The sequence below is a fragment of the Macaca fascicularis genome, chromosome 7 (assembly GCF_037993035.2).
Source record: "Macaca fascicularis isolate 582-1 chromosome 7, T2T-MFA8v1.1".
Taxonomy (NCBI): domain Eukaryota; kingdom Metazoa; phylum Chordata; class Mammalia; order Primates; family Cercopithecidae; genus Macaca; species Macaca fascicularis.
The window spans coordinates 110,636,025-110,661,627 of NC_088381.1; the positions used below are offsets into that span (position 1 = coordinate 110,636,025).

The 25,603-nt window shown below is 33.6% G+C and overlaps 1 long non-coding RNA gene across 1 annotated transcript in view; it reads right to left on the reverse strand.

Annotated features, from left to right (window-relative positions):
- Positions 1 to 25,244, reverse strand: part of LOC135971663 (uncharacterized) — a 45,134-nt gene extending 19,890 nt beyond the window's left edge. Inside the window, exons 1-2 of the long non-coding RNA XR_010587913.2 lie at positions 25,180 to 25,244; positions 533 to 698 (exon numbers count right to left, since the gene is read on the reverse strand). This is a non-coding gene — a long non-coding RNA (uncharacterized lncRNA). The remainder of the gene's footprint in view (positions 1 to 532; positions 699 to 25,179) is intronic.
- Positions 25,245 to 25,603: the final 359 nt, after the last annotated feature.

Consider the following 25,603-nt stretch of genomic DNA (forward strand, 5'->3'; position numbering starts at 1 on the left):
TTTATACACTATAATAGTCACTTCTGAAGTATAAATTATTGACATTTTAAGTATATTTACAAAGTTGTGCAATTATCACTAAAATTTAATTACTATTTTCATCACCCCCAAAAGAAATCTCACACTCATTAGAAAAATACTCCCCATTCCTCCTATCCTCCAGCTCCTGGCAAACATGAATCAACTACCTGTCTATATGGATTTGTCTGTTCTAGAAAATTCATATATGGAATCATACATTATCTGTCCTTTGGGGCATGGTGCATTCCATTTAGCAAAAGATCCATCCATGTTGTAGTATGTGTTAGCATATCATTTCTTTCTACTCCTGAATATACTTGTTGTCTGATGTTTTTATTTCCTAGGACTGCTGTAACCAAACAGACCATGTGGCTTAAAGCAATGCAAGTATATTTTATCATAGTCTGGATGCTAGAAACCTGAAATCAAGCCATGCTCCCTGAGACCCTGCATAAAATTTGTGCTTGCTTGTTTCCTAGCTTCCGGTGGTGTCCCTGGTTCCTTCACTCACCTTGGCTTACAGTTGCATCACTACAATTGATTCCTCTGTCATCACATGGCCATCTCTCTCTGTCTCTGTCTTCATATGGTGTTTTTCTCTTCTTATAATGACACCAGTTGTACTGTGTTAGGGTTCCATAATGACTTCGGTCTTACTTGATTCATCTGCAAAATCCCTATTTCAAAACAAGTTCACATTTTTAGGTACCTTGGGTTGGAAATTCAATGTGTCCTTATAGGGGCACAATTCAACACATAACATATAGATACACCACATTTTGGTAATTAATTAATGCATTAATGGACATTTCAATTTTTTAAACTCTTTGACTACTATGAATAATGTTGCTATGAACATTTATGTATAAGTAGTTGCATTGCTTTTTCCTTATGTATGTGTAAGTGTGTGGAGATTTGGTTTAACCTGGGGCATACATGTAGAAGTAGTATCACGGGGTCATAACTGTTTTTCAAAGTGGCTGTAACATTTTTACATTTCCATTAGTGAATGTAAATGTTTCCAATTTCTCCACAGTTTCACCAACACTTGCTATTGTCTGTGTTTGTGATTTGATTATACTTTCCAAATGGGTGCAAAATAGTACCTCATTAGAGTTTTGCTTTGCATTTCACTAATGATAACAATGATGAGTATCTTTTCATGTGCTTATTAGACACTTGTGAATCTTTTTGGAGAAACGTCTATTCAAATCCTCTTCCCGTTTTAAATTAGACTATTTATCTTTCCTGACCTCTTACTATACTTACCTGGATGAGTGGGTTATTTTGTTGGTGAGTGAGCTAAAACAAAGAACTGCACTATTGAACATAATTACACAAATCAGAGATCTAACACACTTACACACTTACGGTAACACACATGTAGTTTCATGTGTATATCTGAAATTATTAGTGAAGCCTCATAGTGAGTAAGATCTATAATGTGGAAAGGAAGGAGTTGGGAAACTACACGTTTTCTTAAGTTCTTATTTCCACATTGGAGACTCAAGGTAATAGACATAGTCTCTCATGAGATCTTACATCACTCACAAATGAAGGAAAATTTAGCTAATAAAGCATTTTTGTGTCATCCCCTAGATGATCGCCTATTTTACCATATTTTCCATGGATCCAGTTCTGTAAGTTCATACATTGTAGGCTTGTTTAACATAAGCAATTCTGAATTAAGAACTTCTCACTAAAAACTTCTTAAGATACGGTCTTTCCTTTAATATCATTAGTCTATTTTTCAGGAAAGCTAATAATTACCATGTTTGCAAAGCATATAGACCAGGTGGTCATCTACTTTTTGGAGGAGTGTCCCTGTTCCCCAGCCTAGATTACTGGGAAAGAACTGGATCTCAAATCAGCTATTTTAGTTCATTCTCCAAAGTGAGTAATAGTCACTGGTTCACCTTTTGGATGAGTAGCCCTTATTTCTTACAAGTTAAGATTGTGTGTGTTTGTGTATGTGTGTACCTGTAGGGATGGCAGCAACATAGGAGTATGGGTCTTTCTTTTCCTTTTTTGCCTAGAACAAGTGCGCTTACCCTCCCTAGTTAAATATGCCTGCTCTGGTTGTTAAATATTTCCTCAAGTGATCTGACCAAGATATAGACTAGAGATTCTCAAAGGATGTTCTCCAAAGCAGGTGCATCAGTGCCACCTGAGGACCTGTCCGAAATGCAAATCCTGAGGCTTCTGAATCAGAAATTCTGGGATTGAGCCCCAGTTATATGTGTTTTAAAGCCCTTTATGTGTTCTAATATATGCTCTAGTTTGAGAACCACTGGTCTAGACTGTGAGATAAGTTATTAGTAGTCTCATTTGCTAGTTTCCTCTGGCTCACAATTTAAATCGCCTTTATAGTTATTCACAGGTTCCAATTTTGAATACTTCCTTTGACTTTTAGTAATTTTGAGGCTAAAATGCCTCCAACAATTTGGGCGTATAAAATATTATTGCTTCTCCACTTTAATGAAAAACAATTGTTACATGTTGAAATAATTCTGTTTTCCCATCCCTTATAGATATTAAGCTTTCAGTTAAGTCCTTACCTTGACACTCAAGTTTTTTTCTGAGAGTGTGTTTAACCTTAAGACTCAGAAAGAACAACTTTATGTCAATGAATCATAGCTAAGATGTACTTTTTAGTCTTTACTTCTTTAACTCTCAAATAAGGAATATAGCAATATTCTTTAGTACCAAATCTACTACTATTTCTATATTGTGCATGTCTAGTCAATATACTTGTGGTGGTGATTTTAACCCTATTTGTATTATTAATATCCCTATATTATCATGGTTTCCAGCAGCTTCATTTTTCTCCCAATGTGAACATGATTTTTAACATATGTATTTTAAAATGTCTCCTCAGTCTACCACTTTTCAATGCTCAAAAACTCAACCTTGTATTGTCTATTTAACAAAATCTCTCTTTGTTTTCTTGAAACATAAAATTATAAAATATTTTAAATTTTGATGCAGCAGAAATTCAATCCTAAGGTTAACTTGAGTTCACCTTAATATTTCAAAATATGTGGAGAGTTTCGGGATGTATTAATGATGTGCATTTATTTGAGGGATTTCACTGTATTTGCCTAACAACAACAACAAAAAAAAAACTTAGAGAATAAACCTAATGCTTATGTATAGAAAAATATGACAGGGAAAAATTACTAGAGTAATATAAACATTGCTGTATAAAAAATTGTATATATTTATTTTATATAGTAGTATAGTATTAATTAAATCTGTTAGCAGTTTTTGAAGTATATATTCTAAACTTAGAAAAATGACAAAATTCAAAACATATAGTTTACAAAGCAATAAACAGGAATAGAAAAGTAGAATAAAGAACATCAATGAAAGAGTAAGATCTTGGGTTTTGAACTTAAACTGTTTATGATAACCTACTTGCTTTGAAATATAATAGGTAACTTGGAAAAATTGTAATATGTGTACATATATAGAGAGAGGAGAAATATTCTACTGTAATAAGATAGTTAAGTATTTTATGTATATTTTAAAATTTTAAGAAGAAAAATCATTTTATTTTGCTGTTGTGTGTACTCAAACCTGTTTTTATGTTTCCTTTTCATATGTATCAAAAACACATTCCTTTTTGTAATAAAATTTTAAATTACATTTAATTTTTAAAAGCTTTTATTAAATTAACACCATTTACAATTAAAGTCAAAGCCAAAATATAAGTTTCTACCTTATGCAAAGTTTCACAGATATTAAAAATATCAAGTATCAAGCTGTGATACTGACATTTTTGTTTTAAATTCAACTAAAACCTGTAAGGAGTTATTTTTGACATTCTATGAAATTATTGTATTTATTCAACCAGAATAGTCAATGTGATGGTAACTTTAACTTCTATTATCAATATCCTTTTCTTATTATCTTACTCTCATGCTTTTTATTGCACATTTGTGAAAGTCAGGTTTAATTTATACTCTATCTTAGCATCACAGCAAAATCTACACACATGTAAAGTGTCCTTGATTTTTACCAAACAAGGATTAGTGCCTATTATATTCTTTGGCTCAGCCTCATTCTTTCACATGACAGTTTCAGTCCTGCTTAACGCTGTTTTGTGAATCCAAATAAGATACTTTCATTTGATTTAGCACTTTAGCCTCTAAAGTCACTTTGCTTAATGGGTCTGATTTTGACTTTTTAGTCATTTTATTCATAAATGTACCATCATGTTCATCATTTTATGAGGCTTATGATGAATTCAACCACAGATCACTGAAAATAAGGCACAGAGTCAGATAGCAGGCCACCTTATTAGCACATTTTTCCAGACCAATAATCATGTTGCTATTTGAAATTTAGCAAATTGCTGTCATATCATCCATTTCCAGGACTTTCTTTAAATGACCCTGTCAGATTATTTTGCTGCTAGGTTGAAGCCAACCATGATAATGCTGCCACATGTGAATTTTGGAAGTACACAGCTCTGTCTTCATACTATTGGACAGAAAAGAGTATTTCGCCCCACAGTGCAATAGAGTGTTTTCTAAATTTATTAATTTCATTTTTTATTTGAAAAATAGGTCTTACGTAGCTGGGGACTTCCTTCAGATGGTAGCCAAGCTTAAATCATATTAAAATATACAATATGCTTCTGAAAGTTCAGGAAGTCATTTTAAAATTTTCAATAATATCTCTCACCCCAAGTGAACATGTATATCTATGTGTGAAACTTAAGTGTTCTTAAAAAAATTAAAACTTGGCCGGGCGCGGTGGCTCAAGCCTGTAATCCCAGCACTTTGGGAGGCCGAGACGGGCGGATCACAAGGTCAGGAGATCGAGACCATCCTGGCTAACACGGCGAAACCCCGTCTCTACTAAAAACACAAAAAATTAGCCGGGCGAGGTGGCGGCGCCTGTGGTCCCAGCTACTCGGGAGGCTGAGGCAGGAGAATGGCGGGAACCCGGGAGGCGGAGCTTGCAGTGAGCTGAGATCTGGCCACTGCACTCCAGCCTGGGCGACAGAGCGAGACTCCGTCTAAAAAAAAAATTAAAAAAAAAAAAATTAAAACAACAACAACACACGCTATTGTATGCACAGGTGTTCAAAGGGACATTATCTATCATAAAGATAAAATTACTATGCCTGTGTTTTTGAAGATTAGAAAGGGAAGTAATTGAGATTGTATTTCTCATGTTGCAAAATAAACTTTGCGTTCCACTGAGTTTCAGTGGTATGGGTGGTAAATTTGTATAGGTCTAAACTTTTTTTTTCTCAGAATGAAGCAAATGGTAAATTGTTTTCTTAAGATGAAATAGTGGTACTAAAGATGCTTTAAGTTTTGAGAAACACGGTCATATTCGTGTTATCACAATTGCAAGGTATTTTCTCTGAAATTACTTCGAGAAGTAAAGACAGGAGCAAACATCCAGACACTTTTTTTTCCAGATTACCACAGTAATTTTAATAGCCCAACAGCAATTCTAGTATATCAAGTAAAACCTTAATAATTTGTCTTTTAGAAATAGGCAAATAATGTTCCTGATTTATAGTCCAGCTTCTACCTCCATGTGTATAGCTCTTGGCTGGCTAATTATTTTTCTTTCCCTGTCTTGAAGAGTGGAAAATCCATGGGATGGAATCTGATTGGTTTCCCGATCATAACTGTTTGTCTTAAATAGTGATCTCTCACATTACATCTTCTGGATACATTTAGCTAGACATTCATTCCTTGCTCAATTAACTGAGGCCAGAGTGAGAAGAGCATTAAATTGAATAATTCCCATAAACAATTCAGAAATTAATACGACCATGGCAATAATAAAGCAGTTTCCTAGATGAGAATGAGTGGAGTTACCTGTAGACACCTCACTTACATATCTTTTACATCAAAATTTCCTTTACAAAGGGTGCAGTTCGATTGCATTAGAGCTTATCATTTAATAATGTATGCTTGAAATCACTAAGTTCAAGAGGAAACTAAAACCCTTAAAGCAACGTGAAGGTATGTGATGGGCCAAAAATCCTCAACCAAACAGCTTATACTAACCTATGAGGGTTTTTTTTTTTTTTTTTTTAAATTTAAAAGCCTCTTAAAATGGGTTTATTTCTCTCTCTAATCTACCTACTTGGCCTCTGTATTTCAACACGAGTGTTATAACAAAAATGGAACGGGCACAGTGGCTCACGCCTGTAATCCCAGCACTTTGTGAGGCCGAGTCGGGTGGATCAAGAGGTCAGGAGATCGAGACCATCCTGGCTAACACGGTGAAACCCCGTCTCTAATAAAAATACAAAAAAAAAAAAAAAAAAAAATAGCCGGGCTTGGTGGTGGGCGCCTGTAGTCCCAGCTACTCGGAAGGCTGAGGCAGGAGAATGGCGTGAACCCAGGAGGAGGAGCTTGCAGTGAGCTGAGAGATCCAGCCACTGCACTCCAGCCTGGGCGTGGAAGAGTGAGGGACTGTCTCAAAGAAACCATTAATGTGTGGCTTTTTTTTTTTTTTTTTTTTTTTTTTTTTTGACGGAGTCTTGCTAGGTCGCCCAGGCTGGAGTGCAATGGCGGCTCCTCTCAGCTCACCATAATCTCTGCCTTCCAGGTTCAAACGACTCTCTTGCCTCAGCTTCCCATGTAGCTGGGACTACAGGCATGCACCACCATGCCCAGATAATTTTTGTATCTTTTAGTAGAGAAGGGGTTTCAGTATATGTTGGCCAGGCTGGTCTCAAACTCCTGATCTCAGGTGATCCACCTGCCTGGGCCTCCCAAAGTGCTGGGATTACAGGTGTGAGCTACCACGCTGGGCCATGAGTGGCTTTTTTGTGACAATATGACAATTCTTGATGCCACGTCTCCAACATCAGCAAAAGAATTTCTAGGCAAAGAGAAGGTCTAAGAAAAAAAGCAGGAAGCCCTTTGCAGGGCAGCCTCTATAGGTTCAGAAGGTCAAACCTCTGAGACAGACATGATCCCCAAGTCCAGTGGGATGAGTATCAATATCTATTCTGTTATGTGTATTAATTCATCCATATATACAGAGCTACTCAAATTGACAGGAAGGGGGTTGGGGACAAGTACCTATAATAAGAGAAAAAACTTACCTAAGCTATCTATATTAATCTAATCTAAAATAATTAAGTTTGAAAGTAAATAGAATAAAAGAGAAAAACTAAGATAAAAAAACTGAATGATTTATGTAAGAACCAGAATATAATTCTGGTAGCAGAAGTTAAAAAATAATTGGCTTTTCCAGCAATATTTAAAAAAAGGATAAAAGATAAGCAAGATGCTGAGAAAACTACCTATTAGGTAAGACAAATCATATAAGTTAATATATAAATTTTGAAATTAAAAAAATTGAAAGAGCTGGAATAGAAAATTCATGAAACTTTTCAAAACACAAAACAAAACTGCAAAGCTAAAAACTATGAAGAATAAGTTGACTGACAATAAATAAGCTATGTGGTACAACATCATTATGCTGCAGTTCTGGAAAGAAAAATAATGTATAGATGGAAATAATTATAGATAATTAAATATTTATTAAAGTAATCTTTTCTCATCCATTAAACTAGCAAAAATCAGATTAGAATGTCTCATTCTTTTGGAGAAGGAGGCACTCTCACACATTGCTGATGAAAATGATGATTATCTTTCTGAAGAAAAATTTGGAAATATCTAAGAAAACATTTGCAACTACCTTTCGACCTAGGAATCCTACTTCTAGGAATTTACTGTGAAGAGATAGATAGATAGATAGATAGATAGATAGATAGATAGATAGATAGATAGATAGATAGATAATGTTTATATATATTTATATATATATATTTACATATTTTTTTTGAGACAGAGTCTCGCTCTGTCACCCAGGCTGGAGTGCAGTGGCACCATCTCGGCTTACTCCAACCTCTGCCTCCCAGGTTCACGCCATTCTCCTGCCTCAGCCTCCCGAATAGCTGGGACTACAGGCGCCTGCCACCACGCCCAGCTAATTTTTTGTATTTTTAGTAGAGATGGGGTTTCACCCTGTTAGCCAGGATGGTCTCGATCTCCTGACCTTGTGATCTGCCCACCTCGGCTTCCCAAAGTGCTGGGGTTACAGGCGTGAGCCACCCCACTCAGCTAAAGATATATTTTTAATATGAAAATACATGCACACAAAGTTACTCACTGGCATGTCATTTGTAATTGCAAAGTACTAGAAACAACCTGAATAGTCATACAAAGGAGAGTAGTGAAATCTATTAAAAAATAATTTAGACAATCTATCTTTCTGAACTAATATGATGATTTTTGAGGTACATTATAAAATATAGAAAAACAATGTACAAACATTGCATGTAGTATGTGACCTTTTATGTAAGAAAGAAGAACAAGAAAATATACAGTAATTATTTTTTCTATTTTACTTTTTGGAGATGAAAAAAGAAGAAAGGGAGGAAGAAGAAAATAGAGTAAGGAAAAGAAAGAAACAAAAATGAATGAGATCATTGGTCTTATGGGTAGAAATGGTAGCATGATTGGAAAAAGAAATAAAGTAAAAGAGATGACGGAGAATGACATTTTAAAAGTGCATTATTGTATATTTATGCTTTTTAGAATAACGTACATATTTCACTTTAAAATATAAATAAGCAATTGAAACTCAGCAAGTTGTGAAGGCTATCTTAGTTTGACAGGGCTGTTACAACAAAATATCACATATTTGGTGGCCTAAACACAGAAACCTATTTTCTCATAGTTCTGGAGGCTGGAAGTACAAGATAGAGATGGTAGTGGATTTGATTTCTCCAGAGGTCTCTTTCTTTGGGTTGCAGACAGCTGCCTTCTCACTCTGTCCTCATATGGGCTTTTCTGTGTGCAGATGCTTCCTTGGTACCTTTATGTGTGTCCAAATTTTTACCTTCTTGTAAAGACACCAGTCAAATTGAATTAGGGCCCACCTTAGTGATCTAAATTTAACTTAAAAATCTCTTTAAAGTCTTTATCTTCAAATATAATCAAATTCTTAGGTGCTGAGAATTAGGGCTTCAACATATACATTTGGGAGGGGGGCACACCATTCACCCCATAAAAGGACCCCCACTGATATAAATTAACAAATGAACAACATATTGAAAAAAATTGAATAAATGGCATAATTGCAATTGAAAAAGGATCGGAAGAAAAGCACAAACAATTTTTGGACCAGGCGTGGTGGCTCATGCCTGTATTCCCCATACATTCGGAGGCTGAGGTGATGGCTTGAGCCCAGGAATTTGAGACCATCCTGGGAAACATTGTGAAACCCTGTCTCCAACAAAAATACAAAAATTTGCCGGGGGTGTTGGTGCACACCTGTATTCCTGCTACTTGGGAAACTGAAGTGGGAGAATGGTTTGAGCCTGGGATGCAGAGGTTGCAGTGAGCTGAGGTTGTGCCATTGCACTCCAAACTGGGTTAAAGAGCAAGACTCTGTCTCAAATGTTTATATATACACACATGTGTGTGTATATGTATACATACTCTAATATATTATATATACTTATACATATAGTATATATACATATACATACATACATATACATATATGTGTGTGTATATACACACTCTAAGACTAACAACAATACTATACACAATGTGGGAATCTGATGCATAATTTGTTTTTATAGAAGTATGTGTTAGAAATGTTAAAAATCATTTTGTACCTTTTCTAGAATTGAGAAAATAAGTAAATATATCAATGATAATGGGAGCCAGGTTTCTCACATTGAGAGAATGGAGTTACAAATAAACAGAGTAGGCTAGAATAAATTCTGTAGATTGGATTGGGATTTGAGTTATCAGTGTAAACTCACAGGGAGATTGACATAGAAATAGATATAAATGTATTTACATGTATAAAAGCATATACTGTATTTCCTTAACTAGCATCGTGTTACCCATAAAGAATATCATGTCTTTGCAAATAATGAAAAGGTATTCACCCCTGAAGAAAAAAGCGTGACCTAGAACTGAGCAAGAAAATGATGAGCCTTTAAGAGACATGAATAGCATAGGGTACAATTTACTTTGAAACAAATCTAGAAGTCATAAATATCCACCCAATCGGATTAAAGTCTACGTACTTGGTATCGAGAAGAAAGTCATACTTAAATAAATAAAAATGTGACTTAACACCCAAAATGAATTTTTGTTGTAAAAGTCAACATCAAAAATCTAACATAATTTTTAAAGCAAGGAAAATACAGTGATTACAAAATAATATTTCCTGTTGTCAATATAGAGAGAACGTAAAAATTTGAAAATGTATGCTACAGATGATACTTCTTTTTAATTGATAAGGCTTTCAAAGCATCTCATTTGAAAAAAATTAAATTTCAAAACACTTGAAAACTTAATTCAGTGCAATTTTAGATCTCATTTCTCTTTTCCCTCAGGGCGACATCTGTGTTCTGAAAAGGTTATTCAACGCCAGATTTTTTTTAGTTGGGGGCAGGATTAGGCATCTGGTCTTCAATTTTTGGTGCTCCAAGGTTAATTTAATAGTGTTTCTTATGCTTGTAACACTTTGGAAAAGCCAAAACAACTCCTCACTCATATTCCAATAATTAAAATCACAAAAGCCAAAAATACAGACTGGGGCACATAAGAATCCCCTGGAAACAAATCAGGCCAAATATCACAGCAAATTTACTGCCAGCAAGCAATCAAAAAGCCACAGCTTTACCAACTCTCAGAATTTTCTATTCCTTTTTCTAATTTTCTATCCAGTATTATAACTGTTTAAATTACTAACCATTTCTGAGGGATTAGGTTGGTATGGCCATTTATTAATGAAGAAGATGGAATATATGGTTTTTCAGAATTAGTAGCTGAATCAGAGGGAGATTACTTATTAAAAATAAAATCCTGAAGATAAAAGAGTAGAGTACTGGAAATATTGTTTGAGAGTCAATGTCTAAACTTCTGGGAAGAAAGGCTAAGTAGCAGTTTTATGAAGAGCTAAAATAGGTACTGAACTACAGGTAAGAGCTTCAGTGGTTCTGTTCTGGAAGAATGAGAATGGAAGAATATGGATCAAAAATAAATGAGGTGTATCAGAGAAGTGTTTTTGAGATGACTTTTACATCCTGACAAGGGTATATTGGACTGATATCTTTCATCATTTTTATCCCAGTTGACATTTCTATGATGATATCACCTCCTACTCATGTATTTTTCCTACTTATAACCTTTCTATGGAGAGACTTGTGTGTTTTTATTACTGTTATGGAAATTCCAATGAGAGACTTTTTTCCATCTAACTTTGTTAATATGCATGAATTTGAAAATAGCTGCTGTTTAACTGATGGTGATAATGTGAGCTGACGTTAATCAATTGAGGTTGTGGCTCTTATGTCTGGGTACTAAGCAGCCTGACACTTCTGAGTTATCTGGCGTGAAGTAATTATTTTCTCAGAAGATCTTATCATTGCTGATCAAGTATGAGCTCCAACCAAGGTAAATATACCCTATTGCTGTTTATTTCTTCCAGCTGACATTCTGGCTGTTAGCATAATGAGAAAAAAAAAAACATACTATGTACAATGATGTACAACTTTGTAACAGATTTTTTTTTTTTTTTAATTTTGGAAACCCCTTTTTGTCTTTACTATCTTCAGTTTCCTTAAACACTTACAAATAGAAATTTTATTTCTTTACATGAGCTGCAAAACCCAGCATGTGTTCATATTTCACTGAAGAATCCCTAACAAACCCCAGTATCTGCAAATGTAATTTGCAAAGTTGGCACCTTATTTTTCCCCAGTTAGCATTTTCTTTAGCTTCTGCAACATTTAGGTTTATAGAAATGTATCTAATATCTAAACTTTATAGTACATGCACCAGAAATGTTTTGTTTCTCTTTCATGCTTTTAAAAAATATATGTTATTAAATAGAGTGATGGTTTAACTGTAACACTGAGTCAGAGTTTTCTGTGCTTGAGTTTTCTGAAATGATCCAAGTCAGCATTTTTTAAAGTAGAAACATTTACAACTTGTGAAGTACGATTTGATAAAAGACATGCTGATATGCTAGACGTTAATGCAGCTTCCTGAGGTGCCGAACTTATTCAAATGAAGGAACTGATGCACAAGAAGAATCTTACCCAACAATCTCATATTTAAGGTTAATAGACTAAAGTATACTAGAATCTGAGGAAGAAAATAAATTTAAAAATCACATAGGTTGGCTAAGTCATACTTTCTGATCCTTAAGTGTTTATAGTGGGAACTAGGGACAAAAGTGCACCATATGTGAAGAATTGCTGACAGAGAGACAATCTTTTATCATTAAAACAAAGGTTAAATAAAGATTAAACTCCGAACAGCAGCAAAAGCTCTGGAGGCTTTGTGACGGCAAGATGCCCAGATGTTCTTCCTATCGTTTCAGCTGGCAAGTGAGCAAAGGTGAGGGAGGTCAAGTGAGTAGGCGGCTGATAGTAGGGAAGATGATGGCACAGTCATCCGTTATTCTTGTAGAGTCTGAGAGTAGAACTTCTTCTGCTGGCACGTTAATTAATAATTCCTTCTACATATTTCAAAGTCTTATTGAAATTTGTTGGATTCTCCTTATGTTCATGTGATCCCAATAGTGCCCTTTTTATTCACCCTACCTCTATACAATAGTTTTAGTTACATTCAGAACAAAACAATGTGGTTTTCAAACAAAATTAGGAGAAAATTTTTTTCATGATTTTCATATGTACAAGTATTTGGTTGGTACAAAAGTAATTGCAGTTTTTGCAATTAAATGGCGAAAACTGTAATTACTTTTGACCAATCTACAATTTGGCAATATGGTTGTTATTAAATTATGTTGTATAATAATCTAAGAATATAATAATAAATATTCCAATGAAGCAGGGATTCTAAGGCTTTTCCTGATGAACAATTTTTATTTTCACACTTATAGGATTACCATCATGATATTGAAGTGTTACTGATCCACAAACACTTGCATTATGGCCTCATTCCTTCTGCTGATGATCTCAGATTCAGTACTAATTAGAAGAGGGGCCATGGTAGATAAGGAAATAATGTGAGTTTTTTATTATCAACTTGTGCAATATTTTGTAGTCTGTATGTTTTGTTTTCTGGTCAAGTCACCCTCAGGAACAAAGATCAATTTGACTGACAATCAAATGGGAAATTAGCACTACTGTATTTTTGTTTCTGTGTTCTCAAGTTCACAGGCAATTTCTTCAGACTTTATGTCAACTTAGACTGTCTAGAAAAAAAGTTTGCAAATCCAATATATTTTGAGTTTCTGAAACTCCACTCAATAATTTTAATTCAAAATGATCATGGACTGTACTAAAAATACTAGTCACTGCTTATTCAATTACATTATTTTTATAAGTGATGTTTCCCCATCCATGATTGCTCCAAAGGGCTAGACCCTGAGTGACAATGTTTGAACAAACAGGTGATCTTGCCTTTTGGTCTACACTTGATAAAACCAGAGATGAACACAAACTCCAGCTGATTTAGTCAAGTGTGTATGTGTGTGTATGGCGGGGGAGGGGTTGTGTGTGTGCGTGTGTGTGTGTGTGAGAAAGAGAGAGAATTAAGATACTTAAAAAATGCGTCAGTTTACACATTATTTAGGTGACATTTGGAGCCAGGGCAAATCAAAACTATGCCCAACTGAGATTAGAAGGGAAGGGAAACTAAAAGCTGTTCCATACATTAAAGAAGAGAAAATGTGCAGAGATGCAGATAACAAAGACTATGGACTTGAGGAAGCGCATGTGCACCCAAACACAATGTGAATAGGTGGACACAGAGAGGGGCGTGGGTAGAGAGAGACAATGGAAGCTAGAAAAACAAGGTTTAGAGACAAAGGCAAAAACTGAGACAAGAGTTAAAAAAAGAGAGAGAGAGAGACAGAATCTGGAGCAGAGGGAAGTGAAAAGAGGAAGATAAATAATGAATGACATTCCTATTTCTCTGAATAACAACTACAGTCACTTCAATCATATCAGATGATATTCCTTATCTTCCTCCTTTCAGATACTTAATCTAAGTTTCAATCCTTCAGGAATGCTGCGAACGCCCACCCCTCTGAGGTTCCTTTTCCTCACAGTATCAAAACACTATTCCAGGGGTTGGGGTGGGGGGTGCAATAATGACAAGAGTTTCTATTTCACATGCTAGGGGAAAACCTGTGAAAATGTCAATTATTTTGAGATCTTTGGAATGTTATATTTTTCTCAGGTACTTTTGCTTCATGTCTGCTGAATTCTTCATCTTACTTCCGGTTTCTTCAACCTACTTTCTTTAACCGGTGTTGCTGTAAGCATGAAATACGGGCTCTATTTTGTTTGTTTGTTTGTTTTTCAATTTAGTCAAAGCAATGTAACAAAAGACCGTATTGTTTAACATGGGTTGTTGAAATAATTAGAGATTACAGCATAAAGCAATGCAGGCTACATTTTACAACTGAATAAAGAGACAACTCAGTGGTCATTTTCCTCAGACTTATTTTTGCAGTCTGGATTTCCTCTTTAACAATCATACCTCCAAACTTCTCACTATAATTTTGAGTCCTTTTTCCACCAAGACTACGGGCTTTTTCTCTCTAATTTTCCCTAGGCTATGACATTTCGTTCTCTAGGCTACTCCCAGAAGACTTCAAATTTCCCCACTTTATTTTGCAGAACAAAACATTTGGAAAACTTGTACCTAGTATAACTTAAAATCACTACTTTTGATATGCCTGTAAGGGCAACTTCTGCAGTACCCATTATTTTTTTTTCTGACCCTAAATTCATCTAGAGTATTAATCTCTTTGCTCTCAGTGCTGTCAGTTTTAAATCCCCCTTCAAAGATTTTCTCAAACAGCCTGGCAGCAAAATATAATTATAACTTCTGTTAGCCAGAGTGGAAACCTCAGAATTCCTAAGGAAGGGATGTTAATGTGACTCTTGGGAGAGTTGCAAAAATAATTTTGAGGAATACAACCGTCTTTCAAGATAGGTAGCAACTTAATACTATAAATATATACATATTTTATTACAGATACTTGAAAAAAAAATCGACTTATTTGAGAATATCCATGAATAAATATATACAGTTAAACAAGAGACAATGGTTTCTAATTAGATTCGCTATGTGAATACTAATGAGAATGAACATTGACAGAAACCTGTTTATAGTATTTTGGTTGATCTCTTCCTGACTTAGTTATGTTTACATATTAGTTACTACGTTATGTGGTTTGTATCCAAAATGAATGACTTTTAAAATTGTAACCACACATAGATTGCATATAGTTCTCTCATAATTATTTTAATATCTTTAATATGAATATGTTATATATTCTAGAAAAATTAAGTTCATAGCTACTAGGACATTTCAGAATGCACTTATCCTAAAATTTATTGCTTTCTGCCAAAAAAAAAAATGGAATCCGGTTTTTCAGGGTAATTTTATGTACCTAAGCTTTTTAAAAAGACAGCATGTAAGAAAATTTTCATCATTCTTGAAACTACCAATATTTTATTTTGAAAACTCTATCTGAATTTACACATTTGATGCATGAGTAGTCACACTTCCATGTTAGAAACACCAAGTAAATGTGGCTTAGCCTTATCCCTCAGTGACATGGAAACATTGGTCATTGAGTTGAAACCCTTTGATTCTGCCATTTGTGATATCAAGAATTTTGTTCATGGTATTTTAAGGCAGAAGATAGTTTCCTCTCTCTCTCTCTCTCTCTCTCTCTCTCTCTGTAACTGGCATTTGGGAATATTTGATATGTAAAGCTGCACGTAAGAATGTTGGACTTGACTGAATATGCCATTTCATTAACTCAAATGAAATCCAAGTTTCAAAATTAACACTAAATGCTGACAATAATACACATTTTTATTTTCAGAACAACACTTTATTTCTTCTACCTTCAGGTGCAAATACATTTTATAATTTTAGTTGGTAACTTTAATTTTACTTTCAGATGCTCAGAAGCAGCATTTAAATTATACTAAGCATACTTCCTTATACACAGAGATGATACCAAATTACGATCAAAAATTTAAGGTTTTGCTTTTCATAAAAAAGTTATATATTTTTATGGCATAACTGTCCATTAAATTTTGTATACTATTTTTCTGACAGCTGGCTGGTTGACTAGTTTTCTTATTTTTTTGTTTATTTTCTTGCTTTACTTAGCCATGTCTCATGATTCTGTTAATCTGATTTCCTAAAATTTAAGCATTCCAAATGTTTCTTCTTTTTCTTTTCACCCATAAACCCAATGAACTCATGATCCTGTGATATTTCTAGATCCAAGTGTTTCCTATTTTTCTTTTCACCCATGAACCCAATGAACTCATGATCCTATGATATTTCTAGAAATCATAAATACCCCAAATCACATATTTCTAATTCCCCTTTATTAAATTAAAAAATAAATCATAGCATACACATAATGTGTCTATAAAAAGAAATTAAGATAACATTTTAAAACATTGAAAGTTTATAAATATAATCAACAATGGACATTGTAAAATTATTTTAATAATTTTAACTCTAATTTTATATCTGAAAATGTGAAGATTAATAGGATAAAATATAAAATAATCAATGATTTCAATGAGTGTTACCATGAAATAGACATATAACACCGGTGATTTCATATAGCTGGCACAGTGTTCCTTCTTTTGACTTTCTGACCATATAGAAGAACCAGTAAAGGATGACTAACATATCATGGATTCTGCCTTAGAGAACAATGACTTTTAGGCATTTTTTATGAATATAACACTCTTTAAAATTACAGAAATTACAGAGTATAAATCCAAGGTCAATATAATTTCACACATGTTCTATTTAATTAATAGACCATAACTACTGAAGATGTCATTTGCCAAATTCAATTCTGACATTCACTTTCCCTCTTTGTATTAATATATGTTAAAGGAGCCATTAAATTCAACAAGGTTATTTTCATTGATTTGAATATTTATACCAGCCTTACCCTTTTTGTCTATAAGCCTGCTTAGATCTGCAGAAAGATTTCTGACCCATGTTCAGTTAATGCCAATCCCCTTATATTTTGTCTTTATTGAGCGAAACATCTTTCTTAACATATTCAAAATAACATTTACTCAAAATAATGTTTATTTTGGTGGCCTGTTCTCTGCCTGAAATGTCATGGAGAAGTCTAAGATTTTAATTCCTTTTTCTAAAATCCCAGTCATAGTAGTTCAAATTTTCGTGATGTGTACACGCTCATATTACATGACTAATGCTTTTTCAACTTTTACAAAAGTTTCACCTGTTACTCAGTGAATTTTTTATGCTTGGTAGATTCCTTCATAATTTATTTGTGTTTTTTTGTTGTATTGTTATTTTTTTTTCCAAATATTTCTTATCTGCAACTGGTTGAATCCTTGAATGCAGAACCTGTGGATATTGAAGGCCAAATATATATCAAAAATGAGTTTTATATAAATTTGTATTTTATAGTTTTTAATAGACTAAGCAAGATTTAAATCAATTTTCTCAGCACATAATGTGAATGAATTTTTTAAGCTACATATATCAATAGTAAATAATATTTTAAATAATTTTTGCTGTTTTGTCTTGATTTTAAAAGAAGTAGGTGAGGTGAACTAATACTGTATTATAAACACCATGGAGTACAATTTCTGTTAAGGAATTCAGACACAGTTATTTTTCTATGCTCCCTGCTGGTAGTCGAATGAGCTCTTTGTAATTGGGCAAATGTCACTGAGGTAGAAAAATGAAACAAACTTTTAAATCTACACAAAGATTGTGATTTCACAAGCATATCAAACTGTAGCACTGATACAATTCCCAAAGACCAGTATCAGAGTCACCAATATCATATTTTTTTCAGTAATCTAGGAGATCTAATTGGCTAAAGAATCAGTCCTATAGAGGGAGAAAGGTAAGGACTGAAAAAAAAATTAACATGAAAGCTACCCCTTTATTATTAGATTCGGGAAACTAGCTGATATAGTTTGAATGTTGTCCCTGCCAAATCGCATGTTGAATTGTAATCCCCAGTGTTAAAAATGAGGTCTAGTGGGAGGTTTCTGAGTCATGGGAGCGGATCTCTCACCATTTCATGTTGTCCTTGAGACAGTGAATGAGCTGTCGTGAGATCTGGTTGTTTAGGCATCACTTTTGCCCGATTCTACTTCTTGCTCCTACTCTTGCCGTGTGACTATCCTGATCCTTTTTGGACTTCCCCCTGAGGCCTCCCCAGAAGCTGAGCAGATGCCAGTACCATCCTCCCTGTACAGCCTGTAGAATAGTGAGTCAATCTCTTTTTGTTATAAACTACCCAGTCTCAGATATTTTTTATAGCATGTAAGAATGGCCTAACACATATGCACTCATAAGAATCCAAGATATTTAATTAATAAAGTTGAATATAAAGTAAATATGTGAAACATCCTAAGGAGATAACTTTCCAGAACACTGCAATACTGGTTAAATTGGGGTTGGGGGGCGGGGGGGATGGGGAAGGAGTCTGTCTTAAATGCCCAAAGCCCAAAGTCTTTTCTCTTGTGCTGTAAAGCAGGCTCCACAGTCCACATATGACACCAAAACCTTCTATCATAAAGAAGTCTTCAGATTTTTGTTCTTTCTTCCTCTAAAATCGTTTTTAGACCTTAAACATAGTGCATAAATAGACCTGGGCTTTTTCACAAAATGCAATAGAAAGTTTTCAATATTGGTGTCTCTTTGTTCCATTCTGTATCTTTCTCTATTATAATGACCTTCTCTTTTCTTCAGAGATGTACAACAGTCCTCTGCTGTTCAACATTTGGAAAGGTTGATGTTTTTCTTTCAAAGAATAATATCTGATACATAATAATTCTAATAACATAATACAAATGACAGTAATGTATAGTTACCTTAAAAAGAAACTTGGTGAAAAAATTCAAAGTTGAAGTTTTAAAGTATTTAAGTAAACCTATGAAGTATTTTGTAAAATTTTATCTAACACTAAAATAAAATGATGCCAAAATAAAACTGAAATAAAGATAATATTTGTAATATACGTTATAATTAATTATAACTATAGAGATAACTTATCAGTAATCACCTTGGGTTGGCTCTGCAGGATAAAGACAATGTTTTGATACTCTAACATGCCTGAATGACTGTGCATGTTTGTATTAGGCCATTCTCACACACCTATGAAGAAATACCTGAGACTGGGTAATTCATAAAGATAGGAGGGTTAATTGACTCACAGTTCAGCATGGCTGAAAAGGCCTCAGGAAACTTACAGTCATAGTAGAAGGCACCTTTTCAGAGGGCAAGAGAGAGAATGAGGGTGGTATATTTTCACCATGGAATACTATGCAGCCATAAAAAAGAACAAGATTATGTCTTTTGCAGAAACATGGATGGAGTTGGCAGCCATTACCCTAAGCAAATTAATTCAAAAACAGAAAACCAATACTGCACTTATAAGTTGGAGCTAAACAATGAGAACACATAGACACTAAGAAGAGAACCAGAGACACTGAGGTGTAGTTGAGGGTGGAGAGTCGGAAGAGGGAGAGTATCAGAGAAAATATCAATCAGTTTCTATGCTTATTACCTGGATGGCAAAATAAATCTGTACACCAAACCTCCATGACACACAGTTTACTTATATAACAAATCTCCACATGTACTCCTGAACCTAAAATAAAAGTTAAAAAAAGACTCTTTGATATTGATTAATAGAAACAATATATAAAATCAGTATTGATTTGACAATATGTTCAATGTAGAAACAATCATTAAGACTTAGGAAAGACACTTACAAAACTGATTTTCAAAGAAAATGCCAGGACAATTAAATGGGTACAACAATGTCTTTTAAACAAATAGTGCTGGAAATTGATATCATTATGGAAATACAGAGCATGAATGCCTACCTCATACCACACCCAAAAATTAACTCAAATGAATCATAGGTAAACTCATAAAAGTTGAGACTATAAAAACTCTTACAGCATGTAGAATCAAATTTGGGCAGCCTTTCTTGGATGGGGCACAAAAAGGATAAGCCATTAAATAAAATACTGATACATTAGAGTTAATGAAAATGTAAAACTTTTGTTCCCTAAAAAATTATAATATTCAGAAAATAAAAAGTGAAGAATCAAAATGGCAGAAAAAATTCATAGTGCATATGTTTGATCAAAGCCTTATCTTCAGGATTTATGAATCAATCTTGTAATCCATTAGTAAGAAATAATCACTACTACCCACTCCACAAAAGAAAAGACATACAAATGGTCAATAAACAAAAATGTTTTCAATCTTATTCATTAATCATCAAGAAAATATGAATTTATGAATTAAATCCACCATGAGATATTAGTACCAATCAATTAGAATGCCTAATTTTTAATTTTATTTTTATTTCATTTTTTATTGACACAAATAGTTGCACATATTTGTGGCGTATGGTGTGATGTTTCAATATGTGTGTATACTGTGTAATGATCAAATAATGGTAATTAGCAAATCCATCACCTTCCAACATTTATAATTTCTTTGTAGTGAGGACATTCTTCTAGCTATTTTGAAATATAAAATATATCATTGTTAACTATAGTTACCCTGTTGTGCAATACAACAACGTAATTTATATTTTCTTCTACCTATAACTTTATATGCTTTAGCCAACTTCTCCTCATTCTGTCTTTCCTTCCCCCTCCCCTGGCTCCAGTAACCACAAGTGAGATCATGAGGTATTTTTCTTTCTGTTTCTGGCTTATTTCACTTAACATAATGTCCTCCAGTTTCATCCATGTTATTGCAAGTGATAGGATTTCATTATTTTTTGTGACTGAATAGTATTCCATTGTGTATATATAACACATTTTCTTTATCCATTCATATGTTGATAGACACAAGTTGATTCCATATCTTGCCTGTTTTGAACAGTGCTATAATAAACAGGAGAATGAAGCTATATCTTCAAACATACTGATTTCACTTCTTTTAGATATATACTCACTAGTGGGATTTCTCAATCACATGATAGTTCTTTTTTAAATTATTTGAGGAATCTCCATATTACTTTATAATGGCTGTATTAATTTACCTTCCCATCAACAACAGTATGTAAGGATTCCTTTTTTTCACATCCTTTCCAGCAATGGCTAAAATTTGAAATACAAGAAATATCAAATGATGGTGAAGATGTGGAGCAACTGGAATGTTCATACATTGTTGTTGAGAATAAAAAATAGTGCTACTTTGGACAATGTTTTTTTGATTCCTCAAATGTTAATCATATGACTCCACCATTTGATTCCTCAAATGTTTATGTTATGACTCAGCCATCCACTCCTAGTTTTTTAGCATATTCCCAGAAACATATAAGCACAAATATTAACAAATTTATTTGTAATAATCTGGAATCAACAAACACACTGGAATCAACAAAAATCTTTATCAAACACTCAATGATACACTATCAATCAATCTTTGAAAGTGCATAGGTAGCATTTAGCACCGTCATAAATCTTAATTTCTTTGTAGCACTTATTTTCTAAAATTAGCTTATTTGTTTTGCAGTTTTTTGAATTCTCTGGGAGAATGTTAACTCTTCAGGATTTATGCCTTATTGTGTTCTTATTTATCAAGCTCCTAAGGCAGTACTTGTTGACACATAGTACTTTTACAAAAATTAGTTTAAGTGCATGAACAAATACTTTATATCTATCATTTTGTTTGATGATAATTTTGTTGTATTTCTTCTAATTGAACAGAATTGTGTTCTAAGCAGCTGTAATGCCTGGGAAGGATATTTTCTCAATAAGCAACACAATATTTTCAAGTGAGTTGAATTAATCTCAAGATAGATTTAGTGCCTTAAGAAAGCTTTATTACCAATTTGCTAAAAGTTGGCTCTTCCAAGCATTATCTTCATTTACATTGTTTTCTCATTTTCTACTCATTACTATATTAGTAATTGCCAAAAGCTGAGGTTTTCAAGAAAACAATGTGCTGTTAAAGACTGAATATTTAATAAAGAAAATATATTTATTTAGCAAATTACACAGCAAGAAACCTGTTTCTTGACAAAAATTCTTTATAGCTTAAACACATTTTATGTGTACTATATAAAAATTCACAGCATTAAAAATATAATCATATCTACATTAGAAGGCTATAGAAATAAGTTACCTATTTTGTGCCTAATTGCATCTATATAACATTTTGATAATTATTATTTCTCATCATAAAATACCAATTAATAAGATTGTGAGTTCAAAAAAATGTGAAAGGTGTTATGATGTAGATTTAAATGGAATACTTGGCATAAAAGGTCACTTTCTCTGTGTTCCTGGAATAATAGTTTATTACTTAAACCCAAAATGATATATGGAATTTTATTTTGCAATTTCATTTTAACTTTTTAAATGTTCTTCTGTTAACACTACCTCTATACAATAAACTTTTTTTGGAGACTAATATCTGTTTTTACATTTCCTTTAAAAATACATAAATGTTTCCAGTCATATTTATGCTAACATCGTGTTCTTCCTATTGTCTTTGTACTGCTTTAGGAATTATTCAAAAAATGACAATTTTGATATCAATAGTGCCATCTCTGACAAATACAGATGTTTTCCAACTTATGTCAGGATTACATCCTGATAAACACATTTTAAATTGAAAATATTGTCAATTCTATGTATTCAAAGGACAATATAGTCAAGACTGTGGATTGTAAAAGTCCTAACTTATGTGATGGCCATTACTAGTTTGTCGCCTTCATGCTGGGCAATTATGTTGAGATTTATATCAAGATTAATTGCCTTCCTTTTCTTTTCACCAGAAGCAGAAAACACAAAAGAACACTTGTAGACGTGATATAATATACAAACTCAAAACACAATATCAAAAACATGTCGGCACACAGTACACTGTAGAGTATTGGTTGTTTACCCTCCCGATTGAATGTTTAACTGGGATCCTTGCTGCTGTTTCCTCCCACCATCGTGACAGAATATCATATCACATATCGCTAGCCTTGGAAAAGATCAAAATTTAAAATTTAAAGTACAGTTTCTACTGAATGCATATCACTTTCACCATTGTAATGTGAAACAATTATAAATCAAACCGTGATAATTTGGAGACCATCTGTACTTTCTGCTTTGTAAGAATTTAAACTAATGCATTTCAGTAATTATCTCATATTTTCTGTAAAAGTACCTAGGAATTTACAAGATAAAATGATTGAAATGATCATTTCACACCATTACACCATTTTGCATTTTGTCTTGGCAATATCTAATTTCTGTACATTATTCTTTTAAGATTTAAGTGATTATATTATTCTTATTTGTTTAGAATGGAGTTCAATGAAATTGTAGAATTTCATTGAAATCAATTCTACTTTTAATATATTTTTCTATTTCTTAGCAGAGTGAGTGATCTAACTTTTAAAATCTATTTTTAAATTTCTCCAGCATTATTGAGGTAAAATTAACAAATAGAAACTGTATATTCTTAAAGTGTGCAACTTAATATTTTGATATATATACAAATTTTGAAATGATCAGCACAATCAAGCAAATTAACAATACCCATCACCTCACATAGCTGCCATTTTCTTTCTATTTCTCTCTTCCTTTCTTTAGTTGCTGTGGTGAAAATACTTAAGAGCCAGTGTCTTATCAAATTTCAAGTTTAGAAGACATCATTGGTAATCATGGTCTTCATGTCATACATTAGCTCTGCAGAACTCATTCAACTTGCATAACTGGAACTTTGTACCATCTGACCAACATCGTCTCATTTCCCCCTGGTTCCTGCTTCTGGCAACTGCCATTCCATTCTATGCTGTGTTTGACTACTTTAGATTCCACATATAAGTGAGATCATGTAGTATTTGTCTTTCTGTGTCTGGCTTATTTCACTGAGCATAATGCACATGAATGAATCTAGAGGATGTTATGCTGAGCGATGTCATTTTTTTTAAGCCCAAATTCAGTAGTTTCACATGGTAACCAGTAAGTGAGAAAACATAACAATATTTTACTTTTCTGTTAGAATGTTTTACTAAAGATTGTTTAAGAAATCCTTGCCATCTTATAAGTTTTTTTTAAGAAATGTATTTATTTTTACAGCTTTTAACAAGATATAAAAGTATTATCAATTCAGTAATATGAATATCTCAGAATTCAAGTCTTATAGTTGATTTTTAATATGTATCACTATTTGTAGTGACTAAAAACTATCTTTTTATACAACATTTCTGTAATTTACAAAAGCTATTTTCTTCCACCAATATCAATTCCTTATTCTAATTATACTCCAGGTACAGACATTGCTTTCACAATTCTGTATGAACTAGATTTCCTAATATATGTTTACATTTAAGCTTTTCAAAATACATTTTAGGGATACATTGGTAACTTTGCTTCTTAAATGTGAGTTAGAACCACCTGAGAGGCTTTTGAAAAAAATACTGACTTTGAGGCACTTTCCTAGACAAAAATTCAGAGTCTGCCAGCGAGCCCAAGGCATTAACAGTTTTTAAATTCCTCAGGTGATTCTACCATGAACCTAGTCTTGAGAATCACTGCAACAGAACAGTACTAATCAACACTTCACATGCATAGGAATCACATGGGCATCTTGTTTAAAATACAGGTTTTGATTTAGTAGGTCTAGGGTTGGGCCAGAGATTTTGCATTTTCTAAACAGTTTGTAGTAGATGCTGTTGCTGCTAATCCACGAATGACATTTGACATAGCAAGAGCACAGAACATAGAGAGCTGCTGAGAAGGAAGTTTGTGGTCTTGAAGCAATCTTTTAAAAATGGAAGAGAAAACGAGACAAAGGAATAAACATCGAGCAGCTGGAAGAGACACGAACACTCTTTAAAAAAACTGATCAATGTTAGTCTTTGTATTTACCAAGTATATATAGTTAATGAATGTTTACTCTATGTAGAGGTTAATTATATTATTTTAATTATCCTTCAGTTTATTTTTTTAATGTGTACGACAAAGCTCTTGAAAAAATCAGTTCTGTCATAAAGAATTCTTGCTCACATTCATTTTATCCCTTTATTAATTTCTAGAAGAGTGTAAAAGATAAACGCATAGTGAAGAAGCCCCTGTTTACATCGACAGTGACTTACCTGGTTGTTCATATTTACTGCTTTCTGAGTCCAGCTTTTCTTTGTGTCACAATAGAACCATCTCCAACTGGGCAGCTGGTGAGTACTGCATATATAGCTCCCAGGGGGAATGAAGCAGGTGAGGAGACTGAAAAGTGAGTGGTTAGCTGGCGAAAGGAAGACGCAGTTCTTGGCTCAGATTCAGAATTTATTTGAACATAGAGACTTATTCCATAAGCACGCTTTGGTGGAAATGGTTGCCACCTGCCCCTATTCCCACGGGCTATTTTTTTCTGCTGCCTAGTAATTTTATAGTTCACAAGGCTATTAATGTCTGCAATATTAAGAATATGGAGACATGCCCTTGCTGTCCAGATGGTGGCTTATGGACATCAGGTACAGTACATTTAGACTGGCAGAATTCCCTGCTTAGCAGTCAGGGCTC